The sequence below is a fragment of the Balaenoptera acutorostrata genome, chromosome 8 (genome assembly GCF_949987535.1).
Source record: "Balaenoptera acutorostrata chromosome 8, mBalAcu1.1, whole genome shotgun sequence".
Taxonomy (NCBI): Eukaryota; Metazoa; Chordata; class Mammalia; order Artiodactyla; family Balaenopteridae; genus Balaenoptera; species Balaenoptera acutorostrata.
This window is the reverse complement of record NC_080071.1, coordinates 79,974,246-79,990,481: the sequence shown is the minus strand read 5'-3', so window position 1 is coordinate 79,990,481 and position 16,236 is coordinate 79,974,246. Positions and strand designations below refer to the sequence as shown.

At 41.3% G+C, this 16,236-nt stretch overlaps 1 non-coding gene across 1 annotated transcript; it reads left to right on the top strand.

The window, feature by feature from the left end:
* The first annotated feature begins 6,737 nt into the window (after positions 1–6,737).
* On the top strand, positions 6,738–6,872 carry LOC114239151 (small nucleolar RNA SNORA70). Its single transcript, XR_003624356.1, has one exon. It is a non-coding gene; the product is annotated as a small nucleolar RNA SNORA70 (small nucleolar RNA).
* The last annotated feature ends 9,364 nt before the right edge of the window (positions 6,873–16,236 follow it).

The window sequence follows — 16,236 nt, the reverse complement described above, 5'->3', positions numbered from 1 at the left end:
CGAATGCCCGTTATATGTCAGGCACAGTTCTAAGCACTTCACATGTATTATTCTTCATATCAACCTCACTAGGTGGACCCTATTAATATCCCGGTTTGAGGGTAAATAGTTCACCTAAAACCACACAGCTAGCAAGTGTTTGGACCAGAATTTGGAGCAGACAGTCTGGCTTCAGAATTTGTGCCCTTTGACAACTCTGCTATGTCGCCTGGTGTCCTGCAGACAGGATGTACTTCGGGACATTGGCTCCTTTCCTCCCTATTTGTAGAACTGTGACAGCAGCTTTGCAGATGCCAGTCTTCAGGTGGTGACAACAGCATCTTAAAGAACAAATGTTATTTCACCTCTGATTTTCATAGATCTGAACCCCATTCTGAAGGAAGAGATTTTACTAAGCTATTCTCCACCTGGACAAGGGCTGCTAAGGCAGGAGAAGAGAGCTGGCCAGAATAGCAGTAGCGGGAACAAGCGGCCGTTTCCCGAGGCTGCCCATGCCGATATGGAGCAGAGCAGCAGGACGTGCTTCAGGGCAGAGCAGAACAGCAGGTCACTGGGAGCCCTGAGAAGCTGGGAAACAACAGGAGGTGAAAAGATAGTGCCTTACCAGCCATACTGGAGTTGAGGCAAAAAAAAAAAAAAGAAAAATCACTAGCAGTGAACCTCTCTTTATTTAAAATTGTGCTATTTTTGATTTTTAGAAATTTTGCATTAAAATTTTAGTTGTCTTGATCACTGAGTTTTTCGGTGCAATGTGAATACCTCACTTGCCTCACCCTAGTCCCAGCCTTGACTCTGCTCTCGTTGCCTGATGACCTGGGTTTCCTGCTGACCCTTCAACATAGCTGCATGTACTTGAGCAAACTCCTTGACTTGTGTTCTCACCTATGGAATGGACATAAACCCCCTCCACTACAGAAGGCTTTAGTGATAATCAAAGGAGCTGATGTGGCAGAAGTGCTTTGGGCTATATAGATGTGGGTGAGAGGGAAATAAAGCAGAAATTCATTATTCCCTGCACAGTTAGACTAGAAATTAGTGGTGCCCCAAATGGACCACTGGTGACAGAGAGGGAGAGGGAAATACTCTGATGGAAAGAGACCAGACCCTCAGGTGAGGAGGGTCTAGAAGGAAGACCTGCTGCCCCTTCCATCTGCCCTGGTGAAAGTAGAGACCCTGGAGCAGGGGTTTCTGCTTTAGCAGTTACATATTCCTTCTCTCAGTTCCTTATAGTTCTAGTTTATTCTCCAGGCACTTTTCTAGGGCCTCTAATCCCCAGCCTTAAAGCAGTTAGACTATACCAAGTGAAAATATTGACAAAGATCTAAGTCCTGACCCACTGTCTTTGTGTTGATGCACTAATGGCTGAAAGTGTCACCAGATGTTTCTTCTTACCCATTTCAACCCAGCCTCTCAGGACTGTGGGAGGGACCTCAATCTCCTTTTACTACAGGGACTTAACACATACCTTCCTGGTAAACTACAAGAAAGAGTTTGTGGATGAGGGTGTAAATGAACAAACAAGGTAAAAATTTTTCGGAAGGGTCAAAACAATGTCTACCATCATCATATTGTTTCTAAATTATTCCAAGATGACTTGTGCAAAAAGCACAATTTTAAAAATTCAAATAACACCACATCCATTTTGGTGTATTTGTCTTATTTTTAGTTTTTGAATGAATGTCCCCCAAGTTTGAGTAATCTAGTCCCCTTCTCTATAGCTAAGATGCTGAAATGGAGGTCAGAGGAAGGGTTGATGAGTTTCAGATTGTTGGAGAAAAAAAGCTTGTGCACGAGAGTCAAGGGTCTCAGAACAAACTGGCGACTTGACGGGTGGCTGAAGGCAGAGTCTACTAACCAGATCTTTGCTTGGACGCTTCTTTCTGCTGCTACGTTTACAGCCAGTGGAACGACTTGATTGGGTGCTATAAATTATTGAGAATGGGTGCTCAGATTAGTCCTTCACCCACTTTATTGTGTCAATTCGTTTAACCATTCAAGACTAAGCCAAGTTGGAAAGAAATCCTAAGTTCGACTTCCAACTGAATTTTCTTTTTCTGTTTTCTTTTTTTTTTCACCTTTTTGTCTATATTAACTTTTTTAATTTTTTTAATTTAATTTTATTTATTTTTTTATATAGCACGTTCTTATTAGTCATAAATTTTATACACATCAGTGTATACATGTCGATACCAATTGCCCAATTCATCACACCACCATCCCGACCCCCCCATGGCTTTCCCCCCTTGGTGTCCATATGTTTGTTCTCTACATCTGAGTCCCTACTTCTGTCCTGCAAACCGGTTCATCTATACCATCTTTCTAGGTTTCACATACATGCGTTAATATATGATATTTGTTTTTCTCTTTCTGACTTACTTCACTCTGTATGACACTCTCTAGATCCATCCACATCTCAACAAATGACTCAATTTCGTTCCTTTTTATGGCTGAGGAATATTCCATTGTATATATGTACCACATCTTCTTTATCCATTTGTCTGTCGATGGGCATTTAGGTTGCTTCAATGACCTGGCTATTGTAAATAGAGCTGCAATGAACATTGGGGTGCATGTGTCTTTTTGAATTATGGTTTTCTCTGGGTATATGCTCAGTAGTGGGATTGCTGGATCTTATGGTAATTCTATTTTTAGTTTTTTAAGGCACCTCCATACTGTTCTCCATAGTGGCTGTGTCAATTTATATTCCCAACAACAGTGCAAGAGGGTTCCCTTTCTCCACACTCTCTCCAACATTTGTTGTTTGTAGATTTTCTCATGATGCCCATTCTAACTGGTGTGAGGTGATACCTCACTGTAGTTTTGATTTGCATTTCTCTAATAATTAATGATGTTGAGCAGCTTTTCATGTGCTTCTTGGCCATCTGTATGTCTTCTTTGGAGAAATGTCTATTTAGGTCTTCTGCCCATTTTTGCATTGGGTTGTTTGTTTCTTTAATATTGAGCTGCATGTGCTGTTTATATATTTTGGAGATTAATCCTTTGTTTGTTGATTATTTGCAAATATTTTCTCCCATTCTGAGGGTTGTCTTTTCGTCTTGTTTATGGTTTCCTTTGCTGTGCAAAGGCTTTGAAGTTTCATTAGGTCCCATTTGTTTATTTTTGTTTCTATTTCCATTACTCTAGGAGGTGGATCAAAAAAGATCTTGCTGTGATATATGTCAAAGAGTGTTCTTCCTATGTTTTCCTCTAAGAGTTTTATAGTGTCTGGTCTTACATTTAGGTCTCAAATCCATTTTGAGTGTATTTTTGTGTACGGTGTTAGGGAGTGTTTTAATTTCATTCTTTTACATGTAGCTGTCCAGTTTTCCTAGCACCACTTATTGAAGAGGCTGTCTTTTCTCCATTATATATCCTTGCCTCCTTTGTCATAGATTAGTTGACCATAGGTGCGTGGGTTTATCTCTGGGCTTTCTATCTTGTTCCATTGATCTATGTTTCTGTTTTTGTGCCAGTACCATATTGTATTGATGACTGTAGCTTTGTAGTATAGTGTGAAGTCAGGGAGTCTGAGTCCTCCAATTCTGTTTTTTTCCCCTCAAGACTGCTTTGGCTACTCGGGGTCTTTTGTGTCTCCGTACAAATTTTAAGATTTTTTGTTCTAGTTCCATAAAAAATGCCATTGGTAATTTGATAGGGATTGCATTGAATCTGTAGATTGCTTTGGGTAGTATAGTCATTTTCACAATATTGATTCTTCCAATCCAAGGACATGGTATATCTCTCCATCTGTTGGTATCATCTTTAATTTCTTTCATCAGTGTCATAGTTTTCTGCATACAGGTCTTTTGTCTCCCTAGGTAGGTTTATTCCTAGATATTTTAATCTTTTGGTTGCAATGGTAAATGGGAGTGTTTCCTTAATTTCTCTTTCAGATTTTTCATCATTAGTGTATAGGAATGCAAGAGATTTCTGTGCATTAATTTTGTATCCTGCAACTTTACCAGATTCATTGATTAGCTCTAGTAGTTTTCTGGTAGCATTTTTAGGATTCTCTATGTACAGTATCATGTCATCTGCAAACAGTGACAGTTTTACTTCTTCTTTTCCAATTTGTATTCCTTTTATTTCTTTTTCTTCTCTGATTGCCATGGCTAGGACTTCCAAAACTATGTTGAATAACAGTGGTGAGAGTGGGCATCCTTGTCTGGTTCCTGATCTTAGAGGAAATGTTTTCAGTTTTTCACCATTGATAATGATGTTTGCTGTGGGTTTGTCATATATGGCCTTTATTATGTTGAGGTAGGTTTCTACTATGCCCACTTTCTGGGGAGTTTTTATCATAAATGGGTGTTGAATTTTGTCAAAAGCTTTTTCTGCATATATTGAGATGATCATATGGTTTTTAGTCTTCAATTTGTTAATATGGTGTATCATATTGATTGATTTGTGTATATTGAAGAATCCTTGCATCCCTGGGATAAATCCCACTTGATCATGGTTTATGATCCTTTTAATGTGTTGTTGGATTCTGTTTGCTAGTATTTTGTTGAGGACTTTTGCATCTATAATCAGCAGTGATATTGGTCTGTAATTTTCTGTTTTTGTAGTATCTTTGTCTGGTTTTGGTATCAGGGTGATGGTGTGCTCATAGAATGAGTTTGGGAGTGTTCCTCCCTCTGCAATTTTTTGGAAGAGTTTGAGAGGGGTGGGTGTTAGCTCTTCTCGAAATGTTTGATAGAATTCACCTGTGAAGCCATCTGGTCCTGGACTCTTGTTTGTTAGAAGATTTTTAATCACAGTTTCAATTTCATTACTTGTGATTGGTCTGTTCATATTTTCTATTTCTTCCTGATTCCATCTTGGAAGGTTATACCTTTCTAAGAATTTGTCCATTTCTTCCAGGTTGTCCATTTTGTTGGCATAGAGTTGCTTGTAGTAGTCTCTTAGGATGCTTTGTATTTCTGCGGTGTCTGTTGTAACTTCTCCTTTTTCATTTCTAATGTTATTGATTTGAGTCCTCTCCCTCTTTTTCTTGATGAGTCTGGCTAATTTATCAATTTTGTTTATCTTCTCAAAGAACCAGCTTTTAGTTTTATTGATCTTTTCTATTGTTTTCTTTGTTTCTATTTCATTTATTTCTGCTCTGATCTTTATGATTTCTTTCCTTCTGCTAACTTTGGGTTTTGTTTGTTCTTCTTTCTCTAGTTCCTTTAGGTGTAAGGTTAGATTGTTTACTTGAGATTTTTCTTGTTTCTTGAGGTAGGCTTGTATAGCTATAAACTTCCCTCTTAGAACCACTTTTGCTGCATGCCATAAGTTTTGGATCGTCGTGTTTTCATTGCCATTTGTCTCTAGGTATTTTCTGATTTCCTCTTTGATTTCTTCAGTGATCTCTTGGTTATTTAGTAACGTATTGTTTAGCTTCCATGTGTTTGTGTTTTTTACATTTTTTCCCCTGTAATTCATTTCTAATCTCATAGCATTGTGGTCAGAAAAGATGCTTGATATGATTTCAATTTTCTTAAATTTACTGTGGCTTGATTTGTGACCCAAGATGTGATCTATCCTGGAGAATGTTCTGTGAGCACTTGAGAAGAAAGTGTAATCTGCTGTTTTGGATGGAATGTTCTATAAATATCAATTAAATCTATCTGGTCTATTGTGTCATTTAAAGCTTCTGTTTCTTTATTTATTTTCATTTTGGATGATCTGTCCATTGGTGTAAGTGAGGTGTTAAAGTTCCCCACTATTATTGTGTTACTGTCAATTTCCTCTTTTATAGCTGTTAGCAGTTGCCTTATGTATTGAGGTGCTCCTATGTTGGGTGCATATATATTTATAATTGTTATATCTTCTTCTTGGGTTGACCCCTTGATCATTATGTAGTGTCCTTCCTTGTCTCTTGTAACATTCTTTATTTTAAAGTCTATTTTATCTGATATGAGTATTGCTACTCCAGCCTTCTTTTGATTTCCATTTGCATGGAATATCTTTTTCCATCCCCTCACTTTCACCAACTGAATTTTCATACGTTGTATTCCTCTGCTTCAAGGACTGCATTAGTAAATCCTACAGCTGATATTTCCATATTTCAGCTGCATCCCGCAGACTTGACGTCGAGTCTGTGCTCCTATTAGGAATGACGCATTTTGTTTTTCATGCACTGATTTTTCCTATGGGTAGTCAATATACATATTGTTAGAAAAATAAGTCATACCTCTCTCCATCCCCAGGAAGTGCTTCAGGATCAGTCTTCACTAATATTATATAGTTAATCACAACAGAAAATGGGGAGGAGGCTAATGAACTTATTCATGACAGGATAAATAAAGATATCAGATAAACAAGTAAGCAGCTCTGCCCAGGGCCAACTACATGGAGTTTGCAGGGTTCTCCTGGCTACAGAGTTTTTCCTGAAATATGCATACATGAGGACAAACAGAGATTGAGGCAGCAGATTCTAAGCATCTGATTCTAAGCTCCTTGATGAAAAATGTTCTGCTTTAGCATAGGAGAAAGGGATTAAGCAATGGAACATCTTCAAGGATTCTCAAGGTGTCTAAATTTGAACTGCTCTAACACCTTAGCTACAGCCAACTACAGTGTTATCCAAACATCTTCAACTCCAGACTTCTCACTGTCGTTATGAACTCTCCATCAACTGAACAAAAATAAGTAAATACCTGTGCCTAGTCTTCTTCATACTGTCATTCCTCGAATACCCATTGAGTGCCTACTTGTGTTAGTAATCTATTGCCCCATAAAAAATGATCCATTTGCAGCCAATTAAGCCGACCGTGCTCTTTTCTACATGGGGGTCTGGCGTGTAATGGCTGCAAAGAGCAGTATCCTCGGAAGTGTGTGCAGCCTGTTGCCTGTAAGTGTTGCCCTAATGGATCTTGGAAACGGCCCTTTCCAGTAGTCATTTGTGACTGGCATGCTGTCTCCAATCTAGGCTCCAGACAGGTATGCGTGGTGCCTTTGGAAAGCCCCAGGGCACAGTGGCCAGGGTCCATATTGGCCAAATCATAATGTGAATCCGCACCAAGCTGCAGAACAAGGAGCATGTGATTGAGGCCCTACACAGGGCCAAGGTCAAGTTCCCTGGCCGCCAGAAGAGCCACATTTCCAAGAAGTGGGGATTCACTAAGTTTAGTATAGATGAATTTGAAAACATTGTGGCAGAAAAGCGGCTCATCCCACATGGCTGTGGGGTCAAACACATCCCTAATTGTGGCCCCTGGACACATGGCGGGCCCTGCACTGAGGGCCTTGATGCCGTCCCCTCCTCACGCATGCCCACCAATAAATCCTACTTTCCTGTCAAAAAAAAAAAAAAAAAAATCCAAACCTGTGTGGCTTAAAGCAATAAACATTGATTATCTCACATTTTCTTTGGGTCAGATATCTGGGCACAGCTTACCTGGGTCCTCTGCTTCAGAATCTCTCGCAGACTGTAAAGAAGGCGTCTGTGGCTATAGTCATCTCAAGGCTTGACTGGGGAAGGATGTACCTCCAAGCTCATATGGTTTTTGGCATCCCCAAGTTCCTTGTAAGCTGTTGTCGAGAAGCCACCCTCAGTTTCTTGCTCCATGGGCTTCTCCAATATGGCAGCCTGTTCATTGAACATGTAAGCCAAGAAAACAAGAGTGAGAGTCTGCTAGCAAGAGCGGGGTCAAAATCTTTTGTAACCTAATCATAAATGTGACACCCCATTTTTCTGTCCATATGCTATTGTCAGAAGCAAGGTACTAACTAGGTCCTTCCTACATTCAAGGGTAGGGGATTACACAAGGAGGTGAATACTAAGTCAGGGGTATCACTGGAAGCCAGGTCAGAAGTCACCAACCACACTTCTCTATGGCAGGCTCTGTGCTTTGTGATGAAAATATGGTGATGAACCAGAAAAATAAGGCTGTCTCCCTCCTGAAGCTCACTGTCTGGGTTTGAGATACTGAATCATGAAACTCCAGGAGACATCTGTAATACGGAGACAAGGGAAAAAGCAGGAGGGTAGAGAGATTCAGCCATGCTTTCTTAGAGGTCCTCAGAGGTCAGGTGGATGAATGAGAAGTGGGTCTCTGAAAATTCCTTTAGAACTCACTAGGGCAATTTAGAGCATAGATGGAGTATATGAATGCTAACAGGAAGTAATTAAAAAGGCGCAAAATAACTTCTCAATAAAACTGCTGCTTAAAATCTCTTTACAAGAAGAGAATGCCTTTCATGTCTTAATTACAAATGTGTTCTAATGCAAATAGTTCTGGAACCGGTCATAGCTTGTCACACGGTCAAACTAAAGTGCAAACACCTGGATGTCAGATTCTTCATGAAAGCAAATTTGGTAGGGGAGGCCCCTGCCATGGTGGGGAATCGCAAGAACAAGGGGAACTTGGTGGGTTGCTATTTTTCTCATTATTTCAGAGAGTAGCCCCTGCTTGCAAAATAGGGGTCACAGTAGTACTTTATGTGACAGGTAGAATAATGACCCCTCCCAAAGATGTGCACACCCTAATCCCCAGACTTTGTGACTATGTTACTTTACATGGCAAAAGGGACTTTCCAGATGTGAGTAAGATTATGAACCTTGAGATGGGACGATTATCCTGGATTATCTATGTGGATACAATTTAGTCACGGGAGTCCTTAAAGTGGAAGAGGAAGGCAGAAGAGCAGGAGAGGGAGATGCAAAGAGAGAAGAGGCAGGAGAAATTCAAAGCATGAAGATGGAGGAAGAGGGCAAGAATCAAGGAATGTGGGTGGCCTCTGGGAGCTGGGAACAGTCTTAAGCCATTAGACAACAAGGACATGGAGACCTCAGTCCTACCACTGAAGACACTCAATTCTGCCACAACCCGAATGAGCAGGGAAATGGATTCTCCCCTAGAGCCTCCAGAAGGAATGCAGCCCTGCAGGCACTGATTTTAGCCCCATGAGATCCAACTCAGACTTCTGACCTACAGAACTGTAAGATAATAAATCTGTGTCATTTTAAGCTAAGTTTGTGGTAATTCATCATGATGGCAAAAGAAAACTAATATCCTTCCTCATTGGATTCTTTTAAGGACTCAAATCATTAATATATGTTGAGAGTAATGGAAATGCATCTGGCACACAGTTAACAAGCGCTGTGCACATGTTTCCCATTATTGTGACCCTGCAACCTGGGAGTTCTGAGCTGATAGATGGAAAAACATGGCCCAGCTGAAAAAAAAAAGGCTTAAGGAATGTCTCCACATACTGTCTATTTCCAAATAAATCTCCTTTAATGATCACATGTGTCATGGAATAAGCTGCAGGTTCCTGATGCCAGAGCCTGAAAGGAAGGTGATCAGTGAACAATATTTTTAGTGCTACCCAGTAAACTGAATAAAGGGCCCACTGGCCTTTTCATGATCTAACATTCTGTTTTTTTCATTCTGGTAAAGTAATTTTCTCTGGATTTAGAGTAATACATTTAGCATTGAAATAAGACTTGAACCATCTGTCAAACCTAAAAACAAATCTATTTCATGATATGTGTTCATCTTATTATTGCCAGAATATATTTTTTTCTCATTTTTTTCTGTTTATTCACCACCTTATTCACCACCATATGCCCAGCACCTACATTGCCAACACCAACCAAAGAGTTGCTAGCTGAATGAGGTAGAATCACTGCAAGAAATATTAGGGTATTTTTTTTAACCCTACTTATCTTTCTGCTCAGCTCCTGTAGTTACTAACAAATCGTCAGGATCAAGAATCTTGCAGGTAGAAAGGGAAACCAAGATCTTTAGGACCAGTCCTATCATCAGGGAGTTTATAAACTTGTGGAGAGATTAAAATGCATGCCAAAGAATAACTGGCAATACAGGGCAATACATCATAAGATGGTGGTCTCAACGTATGGGGTATTTACTCTGTGGCCTGCAGGGTAATCTCAGGCTATGCAAGAACAGAGCACTAAATCACACTGAATCAAGAAAGCCACTTTGCTTTCCATCCTTCTGACTACTTTCAGAAGAAATCCTCACTTTCATGCTAGGGTGCCCTCTAAATTCTTCTCATACTTGGTTTGTCTCCATCTACGCCACCCAGAGAAGACGCCTCAGGCTGAGAGACCCAGGCTGGCCCAGTATAGCTAAAATTTAATTACATTTTTTGGCCCCTGCTGTATTTATTTCCATAGATACCTTCTGTTTATGGCAAGTGAAACGCTTTTCTATTTTCAGTAGTGGTATAATGTTTTCTTTTAAAATTACTTCACTTAAAGTTTTAAAAAGTGAGTCTAATTTCAATTTGTTTAAAGTGAATACTGCCCCAGATGGTTCATTGACATGGCAACAATTATAAAAGTGTTATAAGAATAACTAAACTTTGGGATAACAAAATGAAGTGTGTGGTAGAGGCATAGATATAATATCTGAGAGGAGGGAGTCACTATATTCAACTTGGTCGGTCACGTTCTGAGAGGCCATGATGGAAGGAAGTGGAGTCTGGTGCTGGGTTTGCCATGGTTGAGGATATGGTTGTATAGATGCAGGAGTGGGAAGTCTGAACCAAAGCAGGAATGGCCTTAGATGGCAGTAAGCAGAGCATTTCCACTAAGGTACAGGTGTGTGTGGGGTAAGTTGTGACAGATGAACCTTAATGAGGTTGTAGAAAACCTTTCATTACAAGCTCTCCTCCATTGCCTCAACTAAAAATTGTTTGCTTCTTCTCTCCAGGAGCTGACCCAGAACTAGCTCCCAGGTGCCCGATGATGGTGCAATGTAAGGAGGCCCCTCCTATACTTTGGGATCCTGTGTCACTGCACCACTGTGGTTGATGGAGTTGCTGGTGGCTCTTTCACACACCTCAAACCTTCTGCTGCACAGCCCGTCAGCAAAGGCTATAGAGCCCTCTGATGTGTTAATACCAATATTCACTTTATTTATATAACATCTGGACTATTTGCAATGTGGAGCTAACCGGTATCTCCCTCACTTTCAAGAGTCTGCAACTCTAGGAGATGCCATTGAGTTCAACATGAATACTCATGGTTTGTTTAGAATGTGTGAGCTAAAAAAGTCCTGTTTTATATCTAGGAATCTCCCAATAGCCATTCTAAAATTAATCATGTATCCCCCTCTGCCTGTACTTAATAGTAATGGAAGGGCTGAATTTCCTGAGGTAGAAACATGGATGCAGCTGGCATTTTTAGGATTTTAAATTTCATATATTTTAAATTCGTTTGTTTAAAGAGTATATGTCTTTAAAGTATAAAGAATGCAAGTGTTAGACCTCAAGATTGATGTTTTTAGCCTAAAACATTAATGATCGTACCGCCTCTCTCCACCTGCAAAGACACCTGCAGTCCTTCTGATCACCAGAGACACGGCTACTTCATTTCTTAATGCTAAGGAGGGGGATCATGAGAATCCCAGCAGGGAAAAAATGGGAGCTCAGCTGGCTTAGTGTCCTGGAAAAGTAGGACCTTGCTGACTGTGTTATGAGAAGGGCAAGAGGAAGTCTTTGAAACCAGAGATTTGGTTTTCCTGACATCACCTATCACTAGGGACTGAAGTCTTTGGATTCAGGCATTATATCTCCACTGTTTGTATCCTTTGAAAAGTATCACAAGGTACAGTGGCATCTTAGCATGAATCATAAACCCCTCAGAGTCATCATGGGGCAAAAGATACATATAAAACTGATAGAAAAGAGGCCTAAGAGAGAATCAGTGCATGAGAAAAGCAGTGTTTAATGAGCTTACTTTGAATGCCTGGTGAAGAAGAGGCAGGAGTGATGTACACAGTATTTTACAATAATATAGTATGGGCACTGAAAGGACACCTCAACCTAATCAGAATATGTACAGGCCCTCAACAGCTGGTAGGGCTACAATGGTACATTCTGACTGAGCACCAGTACTAAGAAGGGGGGGGCCATCATTTAGTAGGGCACCCCAAGGACATACTCTAAGAGCTCATGTAATATGCACTCATTCAAGATAGAGAATACTTACTGAGTTACTACTGTGTGCAATGTATTGTACCAAGTGTGTGTATGTGGTGGGGGGAATTTTCAAAAGGACTGCGCTTTATATCTAGGCATTGTGCATTACCATAACAAATAATGTTTAGGATGTTCTTGTTTAACTCTATATTCGATAGTGTACTTAGCAATAAAAAAAGAAGCAGTAAAATGATGTCACTGTAGGAAACTGGTAACAGTACGTGGACCCACTGCACCCTACCTCAGCTCTATGCACGTCTGTGGGCTGTAACAGCGATACCTCATTCTCTCAGGGGTTCTGTTTAGCCTGAACTGCCTCCCACAGAGCTCATTAGGTCATGAGCTTCATGGAGATCCACTAGGGAAAAGACCCGTCTGACCCCACATGATGATGAGAAACAAGTGACAACCTGTCCTCCTCAGACAAATTCTTTTGTCTTAAGCTCTGGGGTTTCCATCTATTTACTGAAAGTTGTAAAATTAACAAGCAGCTTCCCTTTTAGGCTGTCATTTGAGGCTAGTGTTTTCAGAAAAGCTGATGTAAAAAAGTGACAAATGACACAGGGGTTAAAAATTACCAACCATGGTAGAATGATACACTAAAATTGTCATTAAAATGTCACATTTCTCCCAGTGGATGATTAAAAGCATGTTGTCTTCTTGAGACACTGGAGAAATGGTGAGACAGGAAATTTTCTGCTCAACTACTGACCAGTCAGCCTAGAGAAAAGTCGTTTCAATTGAGCCACCAGGTTGCAGAAGATAGAGGAGGAATCTTTTGGGCCACAAAGTTATAAGTGGACATCCACTATTTTTGCATATCTAGCATTTGTTACCCATTCTTTTGGTAAAGGCACCTAATTTTCCTTGGGGACTAAACCTCTCCTACTTTCAAGTCCAAATTTCTCCATCTTCTGACTCCAAAGATGGGCATATGACTCAGGCCATGTTCAGCAAAATATTGCATCCACTTGGACACGGTGATTGCTATAGAGATGGGCACATGAGTCAAGCGAGATAAATAAGAGTCAATAAGACTCAACCTTGAGTCCTTTTTATAGAACAGTAGGAGGGGAGTCTTCATTCCACTAAGGTTACTGAGTGGGTAGGACGTCAGCCTAGCATCACTGGCAAACATTCTGCCACCACAAGGAGAACCCAAAGTTTGGGTGAAATAAAGAAGCTCTAATGGCAACTTCTAAATAACTGGACTGAACCCTTGGAGTTAACGTAGAACTTGAACTAAACACCCTTTATATTTAAATTAATTTGAAAGAACTTTCTAAACAATTCAGGTTATTTTTGCCAGGACCATTTGTATCTGCTTACTCTAGGTAACAAGTTGAAAGTCTTTGTTTCTTGGTTAAAAAAATTTAGATTTCAAAATTTGAGAGATAGGAGCATTCCCAATGGCCCTGAACTTTCTCCTTAGGCAACAGCCAATTGTTCTGGTCCTGAATAAGATTTAGAGTCGTGAAGAGGTGGACAAGCAGATGAAAATGCCTAAATGCCACAAAGAGTGGTCTACCCTAAAGCAGGAAAGTCTAACTACTGACACAGAGACATCAAGCCTAATTCAGGAAAGTCACCTGTGATTTTCTTTCCAGTCTTTGGAGCAGCACAAAACAGTTAACTACTCTGCAAATCACTCCTTACTATATTCTGTCTTTCTGATTAAATTTTATATCCCATCTTTTCATTGACAAACTCTATCCTGAAAAGCAAGAAATAACACCATCACTGTCTATCAAGGTATCTGGTATTTAGGGAAATCTTTAAAAGCATGGAAGAAAATTAGAAATGTGTGATAAAGAATGCATTGTCCTACAGCTGTTAATTATGGGTCTGACTGAAAAGAGTTCCATGTAAATACATTTTTTTAAAGGACTGATTTTTATCAAGAGGATGAGAATAACCATAATGGAATGGAAACATCCATTCTGATGCACTGGAGGACCAACAGTTACAAATCTATATCTTCCTATGTTATCAACTCTCTGCTTGTAGACAAATAAAAGGATATTGGAATGTTTTCTATTTTTGTTTCTTCAATTTATCTTGTTTTAGCATTTGATCAACATAGAATTAAAGGTGAGACCACTGGGATCACTGAGGAAGCAGTAAAGTGTGAATTCTGGAGGTAGATTAACTGATCTTGGCTCAGCCAATGACCATTTGTGTGGATTTAGACAAGTGCCTTAAATTTTCTGAGCCTTAGTTTCTTCATTTATGCAATGGGAAACATTACCAGCCACACCAGTGTATAGGGGATTTAAATAAATACTACATATAAAACATGGAATTTTTTAAGGACTCAATAAATATTTCTCATTACTATTCTTACTACTGTTAGCAGCTCGAATCCCTCAGGTAGGAGCTGATATTCCACAGTGGTTTAAGGGTCTTAGCCCAGAATTACTCAGATGAGTTGTGGGTCCAGGTCTAGAACTCAGGTTTCTAGATTCAAAGATCTGTGCATTTAATTCCCACCTTCAAAATATTCTATTTGCATCATATTTTTAACTACATTTGGGAAACTCCAGATATTTCCTTTAAAAAAACAGGTTATGGACGAGCTTCAAGATGGCGGAAGAGTAAGACACAGAGATCACCTTCCTCCCCACAAGTACATCAGAAATACATCTACATGTGGAACAACTCCTACAGAACACCTACTGAATGCTGACAGAAGACCTCAGACCTCCCAAAGGGCAAGAAACTCCCCACGTACCTGGGTAGGGCAAAAGAAAAAAGAAATAACAGAGACAAAAGAAAAAGGACTGGACCTGCACCCGTGGGAGGGATCTGTGAAGGAGGAAAGGTTTCCACACACTAGGAGCCCCTTCACGGGCGGAGATTGCGGGTGGCAGAGGGGGGAAGCTTCGGAGCCGCGGAGGAGAGCGCAGCCACAGGGGTGCGGAGGGCAAAGCGGAGGGATTCCTGCACGGAGGCTCGGCGCCGAGCAGCACTCACCAGCCCGAGAGGCTTGTCTGCTCACCCGCCGGGGCGGGCGGGGCTGGGAGCTGAGGCTCGGGCTTCGGTCGGATGGCAGGGAGAGGACTGGGGTTGGCGGCGTGAACACGGCCTGAAGGGGTTAGTGTGCCACAGCTGGCCGGGAGGGAGGCCAGGAAAAGGTCTGGAGCTGCCAAACAGGCAAGAGACTTTTTCTTGCCTCTTTGTTTCGCAGTGCGCGAGGAGAGGGGATTCAGAGCGCCGCCTAAACGAGCTCCAGAGACGGGCGCGAGCCACGGCGATCAGCGCGGACCCCAGAGACGGGCGTGAGACGCTAAGGCTGGTGCTGCCGCCACCAAGAAGCCTGTGTGCGAGCACAGGTCACTCTCCACACCACCCCTCCCGGGAGCCGGTGCAGCCCACCACCACCAGGCTCCCGTGATCCAGGGACAACTTCCCCGGGAGAACGCACTGCGCGCCTCAGGCTGCTGCAACGTCACGCCGGCCTCTGCTGCCGCAGGCTCGCCCCGCCTCCTCCGTACCCCTCCCTCCCCCGGCCTGAGTGAGCCAGAGCCCCCGAAGCAGCTGCTCCTTTAACCCCGTCCTGTCTGAGCAAAGAACAGACACCCTCAGCCGACCTACATGCAGAAACGGGGCCAAATCCAAAGCTGAACCCCAGGAGCTATGCGAACACAGAAGAGAAAGGGAAATCTCTCCCAGCAGCCTCAGGAGCAGCAGATTAAATCTCCACAATCAACTTGATGTACCTGCATCTGTGGAACACCTGAATAGACAATGGATCATCCCAAATTGAGGAGGTGGACTTTGGGAGCAAATATATATTATTTTTTCCCCTTTTTCTCTTTTTGTGAGTGTGTATGTGTATGCTTCTGTGTGTGATTTTGTCTGTATAGCTTTACTTTTACCATTTGTCCTAGGGTTCTGTCTGTCCATTTTTTTTTTATTACTTAAAAAATTATTTTTCTTAATAATTATTTTTTATTTTAATAACCTTATTTTATTTTATTTTATCTTCTTCTTTCTTTCTTTCTTTTTTTTCTCCCTTTTATTCTGAGCCTTGTGGAGGACAGGTTCTTAATGCTCCAGCCAGGCATCAAGGCTGTGCCACTGAGGTGGGAGAGCCAAGTTCAGGACACTGGTCCACAAGAGACCTCCCAGCTCCACGTAATATCAAATGGTGAAAATCTCCCAGAGAGCTCCATCTCAATGCCAAGACCCAGCTCCACCCAATGACAAGCAAGCTACAGTGCAGGACACCCTATGCCAAACAACTAGCAAGACAGGAAGACAACCCCATCCATTAGCAAAGAGGCTGCCTAACAT